A 15,168-nucleotide genomic window follows, 5' to 3' on the forward strand; every position below is an offset into this window, starting at 1 on the left:
GCTTCTAGGGCCTAAACTCAATATTGGAGTGGCTCAAAATAGGGTGGCCACAGTCCTTATAGCCTGCACAGACTTGGATATGATCAAGCCATTTGCCATGGGGTGACGCGGAAATTCCTGGAAACAACCAAGATTTCACATCCGCCTTCTGCAGTAGATGGAGTTCATCTTGTCTAAGACTTCAGCAGGGAGGAACATCACTGCCCATCAGGGCTCACTGTCCTCTTCACTGACCCGCAGCCTCACCACCTACCTCTTTCTCTGACCATCCTAATATTATAGGCAGCTGAGTTAGACAGAAATATTACAGGCAGTCAGAAAGGGCCAGGCCCTCAAGGAGCCAACATGAAAGACAAGATACCTGTGGGCCAGACCTCAGGACAAAAGGACTAAACAAATGCACCCACATACCTCCCTAGGTGTGAACATCAGGGACTGATATTCTAAATAAGTAGCAACCACCATCAAAAGCCAGAAACAGTCACTAGCCCAACCCCCTACAGGAAAAACCCCTGTTCTGTATTCACGCCCGCTTGCTATGTGACTCGCTTCCCCATTTGATCCCAGTTTACTCAATTTTACCTGAACAATTATACTTGTAATCTTATTGGCTAATCGTAGTTTTGTCCCACCCCATGCCCACCTTGTAATTTCCCATTTTCCCCCTATCTTGGACCCACCTCACCTTGGGGTTTTGCTCTATAAAGTCCTGGGGAAGGGCATGGTCTTTGGGCAACCCACTCGGGCCCCCCTTCTGTCTCTCTTGGACAGAAGCTTTCTTTCCCTCAATAAATATATTCTGCTCTTAACCTCCATTGTTCCTATAATTCATTCTTTGATTTCAGAGAACACAAACTCATCCCAGATATCGTTCAGGTTGGGAGTTTTTATTTTCCTGTATCACTAAGTGGAGAGGTCCTGGGGGCTGCCCCATATGAGCCTATTTAACAACGATGGTGACATTCCTTGCTAGCCCTGACCACCCCAAGCCTTCTCTTCCCAGGCCAAAAAATCCTAAGCCCTCAACACTTTGTTCCTCCTTCCTCCATCAGCTCCTAGGCACCTGTTCCTTAAGATCACAAACTGTGTCTTTTCTACTTTATATTGCTAGTGGTTGGCAAAGAGGATGTGATCAATGAATAATTCCCTTCACTAAGTAATTTTTGGATTAGTAAAGGACTGGCAAGATTAACTAATGCTATTAACTCATTGCATAAGGCCACGGACCCCACAGAGCCCAGGACCCTGAGCAGGAGCTGCTCTTGAGACCACCCTCTCGGAACAAGTGGAGCCCCATTGAAACCCACCCTGAGGGGCTGGGGATTTAGCTCAGTGGCAAAGCGCCTGCCTAGCAAGAGCAAAGTCGTGAGTTCAATTCCCAGTACTGGAAAAAAAAAAAAAAAAAGAAACCCACCCTGATGGGTCAGGAGGGAGGTTGCAGGGCAGAGGGAAGCAGCATCACCTGCTATTCCCAGCACTGTTCCTCTTGCTCAGAGTATGCTCCAGACCCTTTAGCCAAACCCACTTCCTCCACTCAGAAAGAAAGAAGGTACTCTGTGGTATGCAGAGGTGTACAATGAAAGACAGGGCTACCTGAAACTTTGTATTGAAGGTCCTTTTCATTTGACTCTGTTTGACATTATTCACTACTCATTTGACATATTTATTAAGCACTTCCTGTTTAGCCGGCCTGCGCTAAGCACTGAGGATGTGATCACAAACAAGACAGACATGTATCTCTGGTCCTATAGAGCTCTCTTTATCCTGGTGCCCAAAGCTAGCCCCAGTACACATTTAGAATGGAATGAGACAATGATTTCTTGGCATATGCTGGATAACTTTATATAAAGCCTATAAAGCCCACAGGATAGTATCTGTGTGACATAAGAACTTTTAGAGGACAAAACCATTTTCAGGTCTCAGTTCTGTTTCTCCTCGGGCAAGTGACTTGATCTCACTTTGAGATGTGGATATCATCATTACCAGGCAGGGTTATCCAGAGGGCCCAATGAGGCATAGACTGCAAAACCTTCTGTGCAATGCCTGGCCCTGAAGTACCTAGGGAGTGGAGTGGTGGTTTTGCCTATCTCCGGCCAGCTGAGGATCCTGGTGCCAGTCAGCATTGCTTTGTGTTCCAAGACAGTGGTTGTTCAACTCGGCTGATTTGAAGAATCACAGTAAGAAGTTTATAAAATTACAGATGTCCAAACCCTAACCCAGATCTACTGAATGAGAAACTCGAAGAATGGGGCCTGAGAATTTTCATTCTGTACATTTGCAAGCTAGTGCTAAACAATACTCACAAATCCAGCTGAGCCCATTTCTTTTCTTTTTTTAAAATTTTATTCATTTACTTATTTATTTTGGAGAGGGTACTGGGAATCAAACTCAGGACCTTGTGCCTGGCAGGCAGGCATTTGTGTCACGAACCTAAATCTCCAGTCCTGAAGCCCATTTATTTTCCAAAAGTCCTGTGAGAAACAACAGAGGTGCAGGAGGTCTACCGACCCCCCCAACACACACACACACACACACACACACACACACACACACACACACTCTCTCTCTTTCTCTCTCTCTCTCTCTCTCTCTCTTTCTCCCCCTCCTTCCTGACACTGGGCCTGGGCATCTAGCTCAGCTGTCCTTCCCCCAGGCTGCGGTGGGTCCCTTTTGAGTGCTGTGGCTGCTCATAAAGCTACCGATGAAAGGCAAGATGGACAGGCAGGGTCAAAGTTCACACAAGCTGCTCCGCCTTCTGTTTCATTTACAAGTGGCAGTCACCTCATTAAACCCAGTCTCCCTCCACCCCACCCTCAACCCACAGCCCACCCCAAAGTCCCACACCCAGGCTCCTCCTCCCTCCTCTTTCCTGGGTGTCAACATAGAAACTAGCTGGAGAGCCGGGCATGCAGAGGTGGACAGACACACGCCAAAGGATGCGTCCAATACTTTGGCTGAGACTGTCTCCCTAAAACTCATCTAATGCCTGACATGGAGAATACACTCCACAGGTGTCTGTTAAACAGAGGCATTTATAAATGCATACAACTGGCATTTTAGAGGCTATCACTGAACCTGTATTTCGAAATCAGTGTTGACCTCTTCAAGCCGAATCCTGGTGGGCGAGGAAGACACGCGGCAAGGAGCTGGATCCCGGCCAGCACACGGCTTGCTGTGTGCTCTGTGTTGCCTCTCAGCTCTCTGCCTTTCAGCCTGCTGCTCTGTGAGGAGGATTGCCAGCGTGACTGGTGAAGAGCCCCATGAAGGAACCTAGCTTCCACCTGGCACACTGCAGACATTCAGTCCAGTCATCTCCCTGGCTGACAACCGCAGGAAGGTCCCCAGGACAGTGGACCACACGGGAGGGACCTGGAGTCTCGAGGGGCTTTGGAGGTGACTCTGAGACAGGGATGTGAGAGCCCAGACCTGACCTGAAGGAGGGGCATCCACCACACGAGCAAGGGAACGGTGTTGGTGCAGGGAGAAGCCCTTGGTGTACGCAGGGCCTTGAGTGGGGAAGGGGCCGTGCCCAGGTGAGGGCCAGGGGGAAGACAAGATTGTTGCCTTCTGCAGGTAGAGAGTGGGTGAAGGGACCAGGCCCTGCCACAGAGGGGACAGCGGGATGCATGCAGGCCTTCTAGGCATTGGAGGGACCCTGGACTCCAGCTAAGGCACAGTGGAAATGGTCAAGGGGCCCCAGGGCCTATAGAAATGCTCTTCCTATCCTCACCCCACCATGCTTCCCAACAGAAAAACACCATCTCGCGCTCCTGATGCCAAGCTGGGGGTGGCAGAGGCCTCAGAGTTTCTGCACAGGCTTGGTAGAGGGGAGGCAGCCCCGGGGAAGGGAGATGTGGGGCTCTGCACATTGTCCTTACATTCCATGTTTGTTTGATGGGAGGGGGTGGATGGTGGAGGCAGACCAGGGGTTCAAGGTCCCCCAGGCCTCACAGAGTGCCCTGCCTGCCATGCCAGCAAAAGGACACCACTACCTCTGCCCTGAGGTTTCTGCAAAGCGTGTCCCTTGGGCTGGGACTGGTGACCCTGGCCAAGGCCCAGCCCTGCCATGCCACCCACTTTCCATCTCAGCCTGTCCATCCTGACCTTGCACACAGGCTTGGGGGCCCCATGGACACCCATTAGCAGCCCTGGACTGTGAAGTCTGCCTCACCTAACATGAGCTCTGCCTGGTGGTAAGGCGGCTGGAGAGAGGATGGGGCTGAAGCCACCCAGAGGGGGGAAGAGAATTAAGCTAAAGGCTGAGATGGAGATGGCTGCCCAAGGCAAGGGAGGAGAAAGGAGGCGGGAAAGCCAGAGAGAAGCAGCAACAGAAGAGGAAAGGCTGAAATCTAAACAGAAAGGAGTAGGCACTTGATTGGGAAAATACGAGCGGATGTGTGATCAAAACTAAGGTGAGTGTTGAATTGTTTTTAATGTATTACAGTAAGGGACACATTGCCATTAATCCCCCTCAAAGTAAACCTCCTTTGCTTTAAACTGACTCATCATTCTTGCCTTTCTGAAGCAGTTCTGGAAGTCTCTTTCATGAAAGTCTTCAGTTGTGCCATTGTACCTGCGCCAGTGTCCTGAATCCATTCAATTTTACTTTGTGGGAAAGCCCAAAGTCGCAGTGCCAGATCTGGTGAATAAGGTGGAGGAGAACACACCATGATGTTTTTATGAGCCTGCCTTTCCATTGGATGGTACTCAGCAGCAGCATTCGCCATATTTTTTCACACTTCATAAAGACTCTCACGAAACAAGACGTAGCTTGCCTCAGAAAGTGTCAAGAATGATCAAACTGGTATGTTCGAAGTGAAGAGGAGCACTCTGAGGAGGATTTGTGGCAATGTGTCTTTTACTGTATTAATTTAATTCATACATTCACCATATACTTTGATCACAGCTCGTATTCTAGAAGCACAGGATAAATACTGAGGAGTTGGAGAATGCAAGAAACTCCAACTCCAACAGAGGCAGACGAACAGCGATGGTGTTCACCCAGGGATGATGTTCAGCAGTCACATTTTGGGGCTTGACCCTGCTGTGATTCTAGGGTCAGGATCGGGGAGCGTGCCTCCCTCTCCCCTTCGTTCAGTGGAAACCCCAGAAGCAGTGCCAAGCCTTCCCTATTTTCTCTGAAGCTCTGGCTGCACCACTCTTGGGACAGTGGACTGGCTCGCGTGTCTGGGAGGGATCCACACAGAGTCACCCTTGGGCATGAGGGGAAGTCATCTGTGGGGCTCCCAGAACAACGAGCATCTGGGAAAGTACAAGGAGAACCCTAAGACCTGCCAGCCAGCCAGACCCTCCCAGGCTTTTTCCAGGATCGCATGGGATACAGCTGGGCTGTGTAAGGACCTAGGGCCCAAAAAGAGCCAAAGAGAGACAATTTCTGGGTATTCTGGCATTGAGCAGTGGCTCACCTGCTATGTGGATACTGGTCCTTGGGTCACCAGCTAAGAGCACAATCAAGAGGTCTAAAACCCCAGCTGTACCATGGCTCTGAGCCTCCACTCTGCCTGCCCTCACCCGCCCTGGCTTCCCTGACCACTGCCTCCTGGTGCCCCTTTCACTTGGAGGTCAGACTCCGAGTTCTCTAATCAACTTGCCAGCCCTTGCTTCCTCCAGCTGCACCCCTTCCTGTCCCAGACTCTATGCTGCAGTAACACCAGACCACTTGCAGACCCCCTGTAAACCATGCTGCTCTTCCCTCTGCAGGGCCGTTTCTTCTTCTCCTCCTAGAAAACTCTGCTGCATCTTTTAGGGCCTGCCCCCCTCTCCCAGCTGAACTGCTTTCACGTGGTCTCAGCACACCACATGCATCTCCTGCAATGCATCAGAAATATGGAGTCGTTTGTCAGGAGCAGGACAGCCCTTCCCATCACCTGTAGAAGCCTGGGCCTCTAGAGTATAAGCCACGCCCCACTTTCTGGTTCCTGGCTTCATCTTTATCTTTTCAACCCGAATGCAAGCCCCTGGGGGCAATGTTATGGTTGATACATTGTGTCAACTTGAGGAGTCCAGAGGTTTGGCTAAGTGGCTCAGCAGTTCTACATCCTGGAGTGAAAAGGACACGCCCTGCACCTCTGGGATGTTGCTCATTGTGTCAATTTGAGAAGTTTAGAAAGTTAACTATGTGTCAGCAGGGATCCAGAGTCCTAACTCTGTATTCATCCTGAGCCTGTGCAAGAGGAAGGCATGGAGATTGTGTGAGTGCTACACGTCCCTTGGGTGGGGATAGCCTGCTTACAATATAAGGGAGGGAAAGAGGCTTGCTCTCCTCTGCTGTTCCTCCATTTTGCTCTTGTTGCTTTTGCTATCTTACACTGCCATGAACTGTTCCCCTCTGCCATGCCACCCTACCTTAGAACCCGCTGATTAGGGACTGAAACTTCCACAACTGTAAGCTAAACAAACTTTTCCTTCCTTAATTTTGGGCATTGGGTATTTTGTCCCAGCAACAGAGAAAAGTAACCAAGACAGGCAAGAACAGTGTCCCTTGCTGCTTTTGCCTCTCCCCAGTTCAGACACTTAATCACGGAAGGGAGGGTAAGGTCTCATGTTCCAAAGGACCCACTCGAATTCTCCAAGTCATTCCCAGGACCCTGAGCTCCAGATAGCAGGATATGCCAGGTCCACAGAGGGCTTTATCCTTTTCCAAGGACCGCAAGGTTGAAAAAAGGCTCCCTCCCCTTCCTATACATCCCAAAGCCTGGCCTGGAGCCCATTCTGGTTGATTTTAGGACAGGCCAGATGGAAGTAAGAGATGATGGGGACGACTTTTCTTAAAATAACAAGGTAATTAGAGGAGGTGGGGAGCAGTTGTAGCATGGGTTATACTGTTCAGACAGCGTGGCATGCAGCAAATAAGTCAGCACGCTGGGGAGAGCAGTCTGCAGTTGCCCAGCCTCCACCTGGCCTGATACTTAGGGGATGAGCTGAGCCAGGGCCCCAGGGCCCAGAACCACAGATCCCAGAACTCCCCTGCAAAACAGAAGCCAGCCACAGGCGAGGCCCTGCTTGACTTTCGGTGTCAGGCCGTACCGCCCAGAGGTCTTGCAGGCAGGGAAAGGCCAGGCCCATGGTAAGTTCTGCTCCTCTCTGGGAGGCCCAGCAGGTGAAGATGCACTGCCAAGGCATCCGCTGTCACCTGCATCCCCGTGAAGCTCTTGCCTGTCCTCTTTGCTACGGGCAGTTCCCAACTGGATGGGGACCCTGGGACGCTTGCAACATGAGCCTTCCAGAGAAGCTTGGCTTCTGGATCTCAGTGGGTGCTGAGAGCAACACTCAGTGTGCAGTCAGGCATGGCCCCTGGTCTCACAAGTCCAGGCAGGGCAGGCAGGACAGGGACAAAGCCCTTCTGGCAGGAAGTGGCCAGCGACAGCCAGCGCTGATCAGGTGCGCACAAAAGTGGCTTTGTTCCCACATGTCCCCTCCCCCGGGAGCTCTGGACCTGCTCTCGGGCCAGTCTTTCCCAGGAGAACTGAGTGCATGGCCTGTTCAGTGATTACGGGGACAGGGTACCAGCACTGACAGCTCTTGTCACAGCGCCCGGGCCTCACTCAAGCTGGAGAGGCGAGGACAGCTTAATTTGCTGCCTCAGACACAGGGCTGCCTGCCAGATAGGACGCAGAGCCACACTGTCCCTGGCCCTCCCTCCCTAGGAGATGGGCGAGGAGAACAAAGCCCCTGATGTCCCCTATGCCCTCTTTCCTATTGTGACCCTCCTTCCTCACTCCCTGCACAGAATAACAGGCACTGATAGCAGCTAAATTGCCCAGGGATGAGTGATACTGGGTGCCTGGGAGAGTGGGAAGGAAATAAACAACCTAACCTTCCCCTGCCCACCTCCCATTTGGGGAGGAGGAAAGAAACTGATGTCAGATCTGGGGTGTTCCCTTAACCCCAGCATCCTGGGCTTCTGACCCCCGAAGAAAGAACTAAAGAGCCCTGGCCTCATGCCAGCAGCTTCAAACCAACCCACACTCTTCAAGGTTCCCCAAGCCTCTGGCAGCCATCTGCAGTGGTGACACTGTGTGCTGTGCATAATTCCCACTCCCAGGCCAGAGGCCAAGGATGGGGCATTTTCCAGGCCTTCCTCCCTCAGTCCCATCTCCAGCTCCTCTTGGGGGGTGGTCCCTATCCTCAAGCGATCTTCTAAGCTAGCCTGGGGGTCCTATCTACTTACACATCGTCTGGCCACTCCTAAGTCAGGGCCACTACAGGTCCATCCTGGAACTGTGGTCCCTGCGTATAGGAGCCAGAGGCTGATGCCATCTCTTTGTTTTTCCTTATCTAGTTCTCCCCAAAACTGGAGCAGAAGAGCAGTATTGGGCCTGCTTTTCATTCTCCAGACTCTGAAAAAATAGACTATGATCCTAAGACTAATGCTGAGATCCGACTCCTCTCTAGAAAAAGCAGTGGAAACCTTGGATTGCTTCTCAAATTGAGCGCCAATATAGCGATTGGTTAAGAATGTGAGCTCAAATCTCAGGCTCCCAACTTCTTTATTGGGGACACTCAACAATGTGCTGGACTAGGTTTCCTGCTCTCCAGAATTTTTCCTTCTTGAACTATGGTTTGAACTATTCAAGAAGATTCACTGAGGTCACACAGAGGAAGCGCGGACCTGGGGCCCCAGAGAGACTGGGACACTGCCAGCCAGTGGCGGAACCCAGCTGGTTCCTCCACCCCAGGTGAGATGCTCCTTCCGGCTCCAACGGCACACTTGGCTCTTTTGTCCGGGCTGCCTGCCTGTGGGCTCCTGATTGGGATCTAGGAAGCCTGGAAAGAAGACAACTGGAACTTTTTTTTTAAAAAAAAAGTGGATCTCCAAGCCTCCTGGACCCGTGGAAAATGCAGGTTAAGAGGAAGGGATGCGAAGTTAGGCAGACCTCAGGCGAAGCTTAGCTCTGCTGAGTACAGATGTGACCTGGGGAAATCAGTTGACTCCTTTGGGCTGCCTGTTCCTCATCCATAAAGTGGAAATGAAAGCAAGAAGGAACAGTATACCCATCACAAGGATTTTTTATTGGGAGTTTCAAATAAACTGACACATTTAAGAAGCTCTTCGTGGGCAACAAATGTTGCCTATTGAAACTACTGTTCCCAGTAGCTTTCGGGGACTCAGGTGGGAGGAGGAAGAAAAGGAAGAGCCAGTCTTGGCTCTGATCACAGGCGCTCTAAGCCTTCTTGATTTCTCCCTTCTTTGGCTTTTTCTCCCTCAGCTGGAGAAGCAGGGGAACAAGAGAAATCTGGTTTAAAACTCCAGAAGAAACCCATGGAAATTTCTGGAAATTTCTGTAACTTTAGACAGGAAAAAGGCCAGACTTCCCAGCTGGGCCAGGAGGAGCTGGCAACCTCCCAAGCCTGGTGTGGAGGAGGGTGTGTGTGTGTGTGTGTGTGTGTGTGTGTGTGCGCGCCCAGGAGGATTCCAAAGAGCTCACCACGGCCATGGTGCCCCCTCCCTGTTTGTTGTGTCTTCTGTCTTCCTTCCTCTCTTCCTCTCATCTTCTCTTCCCACCAGTGAGGGAGGGAAGCCCTCAGTAGTTGGCGAGACTCCTGCAGCTACAGGTGTGTTAGGGCCAGGCCTGGCAGGTGCCTATCAGAGGAGAGGTTAAGGGGTCCAGCATGTGCTCCAGGGAGAGGACCAAGACTTCTGAGACCCTTCCCAACACCAGAAGGCCCTGCTTCCTAGGAGGCAATTTTCTCCTCTGCCTTCAACATCAGTGTTTCATGCATGAAGCAACTGCCACATGGCTCTTTAACATCAACTGCAAATGAAATGTGCAGACGGTCTGGCCACCACCAACCCCTAAGAACACAGACTGGGATGAGTAGCAGAAGCTTTCAGCCTAGAGCAGTGCAGAGGCTGGGGCAGGGGACAAGTGGCCCCAGAGAACAGAGAGATAAAAGAGGTGAAGAAGACAAGCTGGCGTCTTCCCTGGAAGCCTGCGACGGGAGAGGAGATTATGTCCAGCATCTTCCCTGCAGCCCTCACCTCCTATTCGCTCCCTGACCTTGTGGCTCACATCAAAGCAAGCACCCCTTCCCCCAGCTCCGAATCCTGAATGGGACTGGGGCATCACTCCTGGCTCCGTGGAGCTGCTGATGGACAGATGGTAATAGCTCCCAGAGTGCTGAAAGAGGACGTGGACTTCAGGTCAGAGCTGGCCCCCGCCGGGCTCTCCGCTAGGAAGGCTGCTGATCCCCCCTTCCAGCTTGCCAGGACAGCTGCATTAAGCTTGTGCTGGAAGTGGGTGAAGGCAATGAGCAGGCAGCACTGATACTGGGGTTCAGACCCCACAGATGGAGGAGTGGGAAGAGCAGAGGTCTGAGGGAAATAAGGGCTCCCAATTCCATGTCAGATGGACCACAGAAGCAACAGAGAGGACCCTGTAGGGAGAAACAGGGAGGTGGGAAGGAGAGCACTAAGGCCTCCCCTGGACGAGTCATCTCCCCCACCAAGAGCCATGGACAAGGAAGAGAAGGGCTCAGCAGGCGTTTGCTTTATGCATCTAAAATGCATCCTAGAGCAGAAGTTTGCAAACTTATCACCCTTATTTTCTCTTCGTTGCTTAGTAAATAATAATTCATCTATCCATTTTTATTAGTCCAAATCATATTAACTATCACCTGGTGGATCTGACCAACAAAAAAAGCAACTTATTACTGCACTGAGCCCCAAGTATATCAGCCAAGAACTAGGGAGGTTGATATTTTAACTAAGCTGTGCAATCCTGAATAGGCAAATGTATATTCCTGCTAGGCTTTTGATAGTCAAGAACAGCTTGACTGTACTCTCCATGTTTTTATAGAATAAGCAATCAAATTCTATCTCAAATTCACTCAAGAACCCACAACACGGCTTCCTCCAACCACTTCAACCCTCCCCCAAAGAACAGAAAATCCAGATTCAAGCTCAAAAATTAAGGGCCCAATCAATATTCAAGCCTGTTAGGTTTACCAAGAGGTTAGAGGAAGTCAGAGAATGACTCTTGTGGAGGGATTTTTTTCCATGTTACTGAAGATTGAATTTAAGGCCTTAGCACTAAGCTATATCCTCAGTTCCCACTTCACCCTTTAAAAAAAAAAAAAAACTTTTTATTTTTGAGGCAGGTTCTGCCTGAGCTGTTCAGGCTGGACTCCATACTTGATAGTTGCATAAAACCTGTTTCCTGCTTTTAAGGCGGGTCGAGCTTGAAAGAGCCAGCCTCTGGGTGACTGCTGCCATCTGCTGGTAAAACTAGAAAAGTGAGCTCCTTGGAATTCTCCTGGACACACACACACACACACACACACACACACACACACACACACACACAGTCAGCAATACTGTAAAAAAGAAATCATACCTTTTGAAATTATCTATACTCTATCCATTGTGAACTTCAAAAATGGCACTTTACAAAGAAAACTATGGAGAAAAGAACAGTCTTTTCAACAAATGGTTGTGGGATGAGTGGCTCCCCAGACACCTTCTTTACACCATGTATAGAAAAAAATATTCAAAATGATGGTCACAACTACAGACCATACTCATAAGTGAAATAAATCAGACCTGCATGTGCAAGCACAGCATTGTCTCACTAGTGTAAAACCTGAAAGAGTAAAAACTAGGAGGTATGATAGATATTGTGAAACGAAAGGAAAATGCTCAAGGGTAAAGGGCAACTGGGATGTGGGAAAAGAGAAGGGAAAGAAAGAGAAATTTTTTGTGTATGTATATACAGGATAGTTAACATAGTTGAACCACTGTCTTCTATTTCTTTGCTGAAAGAAACAGTTAATGATTCCTTGATTGATCAATATTGTGTCTCTGTTTTCCTGAGAAACCACTTTGAAGATATCAATATGTAATACAACAAGCACTGTTAATTTCCTACCACTTTGTTTGTAACTCTGTATTGTTTGTATTGTTCTTTTGCTATTTTGTAAATGGTTGTCTGTTTGTTAATGTTTTCCTTCTTTTATTTTTAAAGTTAAAAAGAATGAATTACAGACCTAAATGTAAGAGCTAAAATTAGAAAAGTCTTATAAGAAAATATAGGATTATTTTCCATGACTTTGGATTAGCCAATGGCTTCTTAAACTTGATAGCAAAAGCACAGGCAACAAAAGGAAAAATAAGTAGTACTACATTGAAATTAAAAATTTTGCCAAGGACAAGGACAAAATATTTACAAATCATATATCTGACATATGATTAGCATACAGATGTCTTGTCTCAGTTATGTTTCTCTCATTGCTGAGACAAAATACCTGATGCCCCAAATTAAGGAAGGAAAGGTTTATTTAGGTCACAGTTTGTGGAGGTTTTAGTCCATACTTGGCTGGCTCCAAGGCAGAGTGGCACATGGCAGAGGGCAACAGTTCATGGTGACAGAAAACAGCAAAAGGCAACAAGAGCAAAAGGGAGGAGCAGCAGAGGCAAGCAGCCTCTTTCCCTCCCTTACATTGTATGCAAACAATCTGCCCCAGGGTGGGTGTAGCACTCACATCCATAATTTCAACACTGAACCATGAATAAATCATAAACTCTAGAAGCCCGTCCCATGACTGCATGAGGCTTTAGGGGGACATTCAGACAGAAACCATAACAGACTATATAAAGAACTCTTACAACTTAATAATAAAAGACAAAATCAATTTAAAATGGACAAAGGATTTGAATAGACATTTCTTCAAGTAAGATACATAAGTGGTCAACAAACACTCAAACAGATGCTCAACATCATTAGCCATCACTGAACTACAAATCAAAACCACAATGAGAAACCACTTCACACCCACTAGGATGGCTCTAATCAGAAAGACGGGTAATAACAGGCGTTGGTGAGAAATTGGAACCCCCACTGTTGCTGGGGATATAAAATGGTGCAACCACTTTGGAAAATAGTATGGCAGTTCTACAAAGTGTTACACAGAGTTGTTATGTGTTACAGCAGTTCCACTCCTACCTGAGCACCCAAGATAAATTAAAACATATATCCACATTACATATGAATATTCACAGCAGTGATTCATAACAGTCAAACTGTAGAAACAGCTATTAGCTGATACATAGATAAAATTTGTTATGTGTGCAATGGAATATAAAATAATAAAAAGAAATAATACATTAATATATGTTATAACACAAACTTCGAAGACATTATGCTACGTGGAAGAAGCCAGTCACAAAAGTTAAAAAAAAGGTACCGACTGACAAACACCGGAGCACAAGGATGGCCAATTGAGATTTTAGAATGAGCCTTTATTAGCTGGCCAGCGACTGACTGAGAGCCTCCACGCAGGGTAGGATCAGGTCAGCTTTATGGGCTTAGGCTGGGCATGTGGAGTCTAAAATAAACCTAACTGCTTAGGAAGTGAAGTAAAGTAGAGCAGAAATCTGCCCCTCAACTACTATGGTCGTAAGGAGGTGGATACAATATGAAAGAAGAGCTGCTAAGCCTTTTTACTGTTTTAATCACCATCAGATACTTTCACAGGCCCAGCTGAAGTCAGTGCTTGCAGCAAAAGGGTTAAAGGTCCTAAATGTTACTAGATTGAAGACAGGGCCTATAGGGAGATTATTAAGGATAAGTGAGACCACAGTGGTAGGCCCTTGATGCAATCTAGCTAGTGTTCATATAAGGAGGAGAAACAGAAAAACTCCTGGTGAGGACGCAGAGAGCGGACAGCCATCTGCTAGCCAAGGAGAGAGACCTCAAGAACAACCAGACTTAGCCAGATGTGGTGGCACATCTGTAATTTTTTTTATATAGTAAATAAACTTTAGCTGCTTTAAAGATGACACTGCCAACAGTCACAGATTCACATACAGTACAGTTTGTATTTACTATGTACAATTTATAGTAGTATTTTTTCCTCTGAAAAGTGTAAGTACAAAAGCTAACAGTGAGGTACTGCCATTTGGGATTTATCATCTGTCACAGCGTAAAGAACTAATCTTTAGCAAATACTCAAGAATCAATGTAATAGTCAATTAAATGCTGTAATTTATTAGAAAAATTCCAGTTTCACCTCAAAATGTATTGCACAGATCTTTGAAAAAAGAGAAAAAAAATCACCCTAAAAATAAATAAGGCAAGCAGATCTTTAAAAACAGGGACAAGAAGAATGAAGGAAAGGAACATTGAGCCCATAAATCAGGTTAAGTTATTCAAAATATCTTTCAAATGACATAAAATTCTTCCCAAAATAAAACTGAAGAAAAAAGAAAAAACTATCACCATTTCTCCACTCATGAAATAAATCTATTGTAAAAGTAGTCTGCAATATACCTATGGGCCAATGTCAGATCTTTCTTTGTCTCTAGCTGTATAAATGGCCTAAATAACAGCTTCATTCTTGAAGGAATGGGCATACAAGGACAGTTTTCCGAGCAGCAGTTGCCCAATATTGCTCTCCCCATTTCTTCAAGATGAAGATTGAAGCCATGACATTAGCCGCACATCTTTTCTTTCCAAAATTTTCTGAGTCTGATCATCAGGGAACTTTAGTACAGTGGTTATAACTTTTGCCATGGTCTTAGTCTCACAACTCATCATATACTCAGAGAGCACTTTTCGTAAATATTCAAACTCGGTTGATTCTCCCAAGAGAGAGACATCAGTATGGTACAAATTGCCACTTTTATAAGGTGTCACTACAGTTGTTGCACACATATTCTTTTCATATTTCTTTAAACGGTCTTCTAAACTGTGAATCTGTCTCTGAACTCCTGTTCTTTCAACTTTGAATCACCGATTACAGTTGTCTTCTGTGCTAGTTGTGTCTGTAGTGCCATAATTGTTACATTAACATTGTCAGCATTCTCCTCCTGCTGTAGCTTTTGCTGATATTCCTTCTGCAGTTCCTCAAGCTGAGTTTGCAGTTCCATTACTTCTGCAGTCATTTCTTCTTTATGAGCATCAAGGATTTCTTCGTTTTTTTGGCTGTTCTTTGTAGATTGTCGTCCTTCTCTGCATTTTTTTATGTAACTGACTTGTCTCTTCTTGATGGCTTTCTAAAAGTTCAGTTTCCACCTCCTGGGCCTTACTGATAATTTCTTTTATGGTCATTTCTAGCTCCTGTTCTTTTTGTGCCAGCTGGGTATTAAACTCCCTCATCAGCTGTTTTAATGTGGAATTGTGCTTCAACTCAAGATCTTCCTGCTCCTGT

This window comes from Chinchilla lanigera, unplaced genomic scaffold, assembly GCF_000276665.1.
Source record: "Chinchilla lanigera isolate Chin_1 unplaced genomic scaffold, ChiLan1.0 scaffold00011, whole genome shotgun sequence".
Lineage (NCBI taxonomy): Eukaryota > Metazoa > Chordata > Mammalia > Rodentia > Chinchillidae > Chinchilla > Chinchilla lanigera.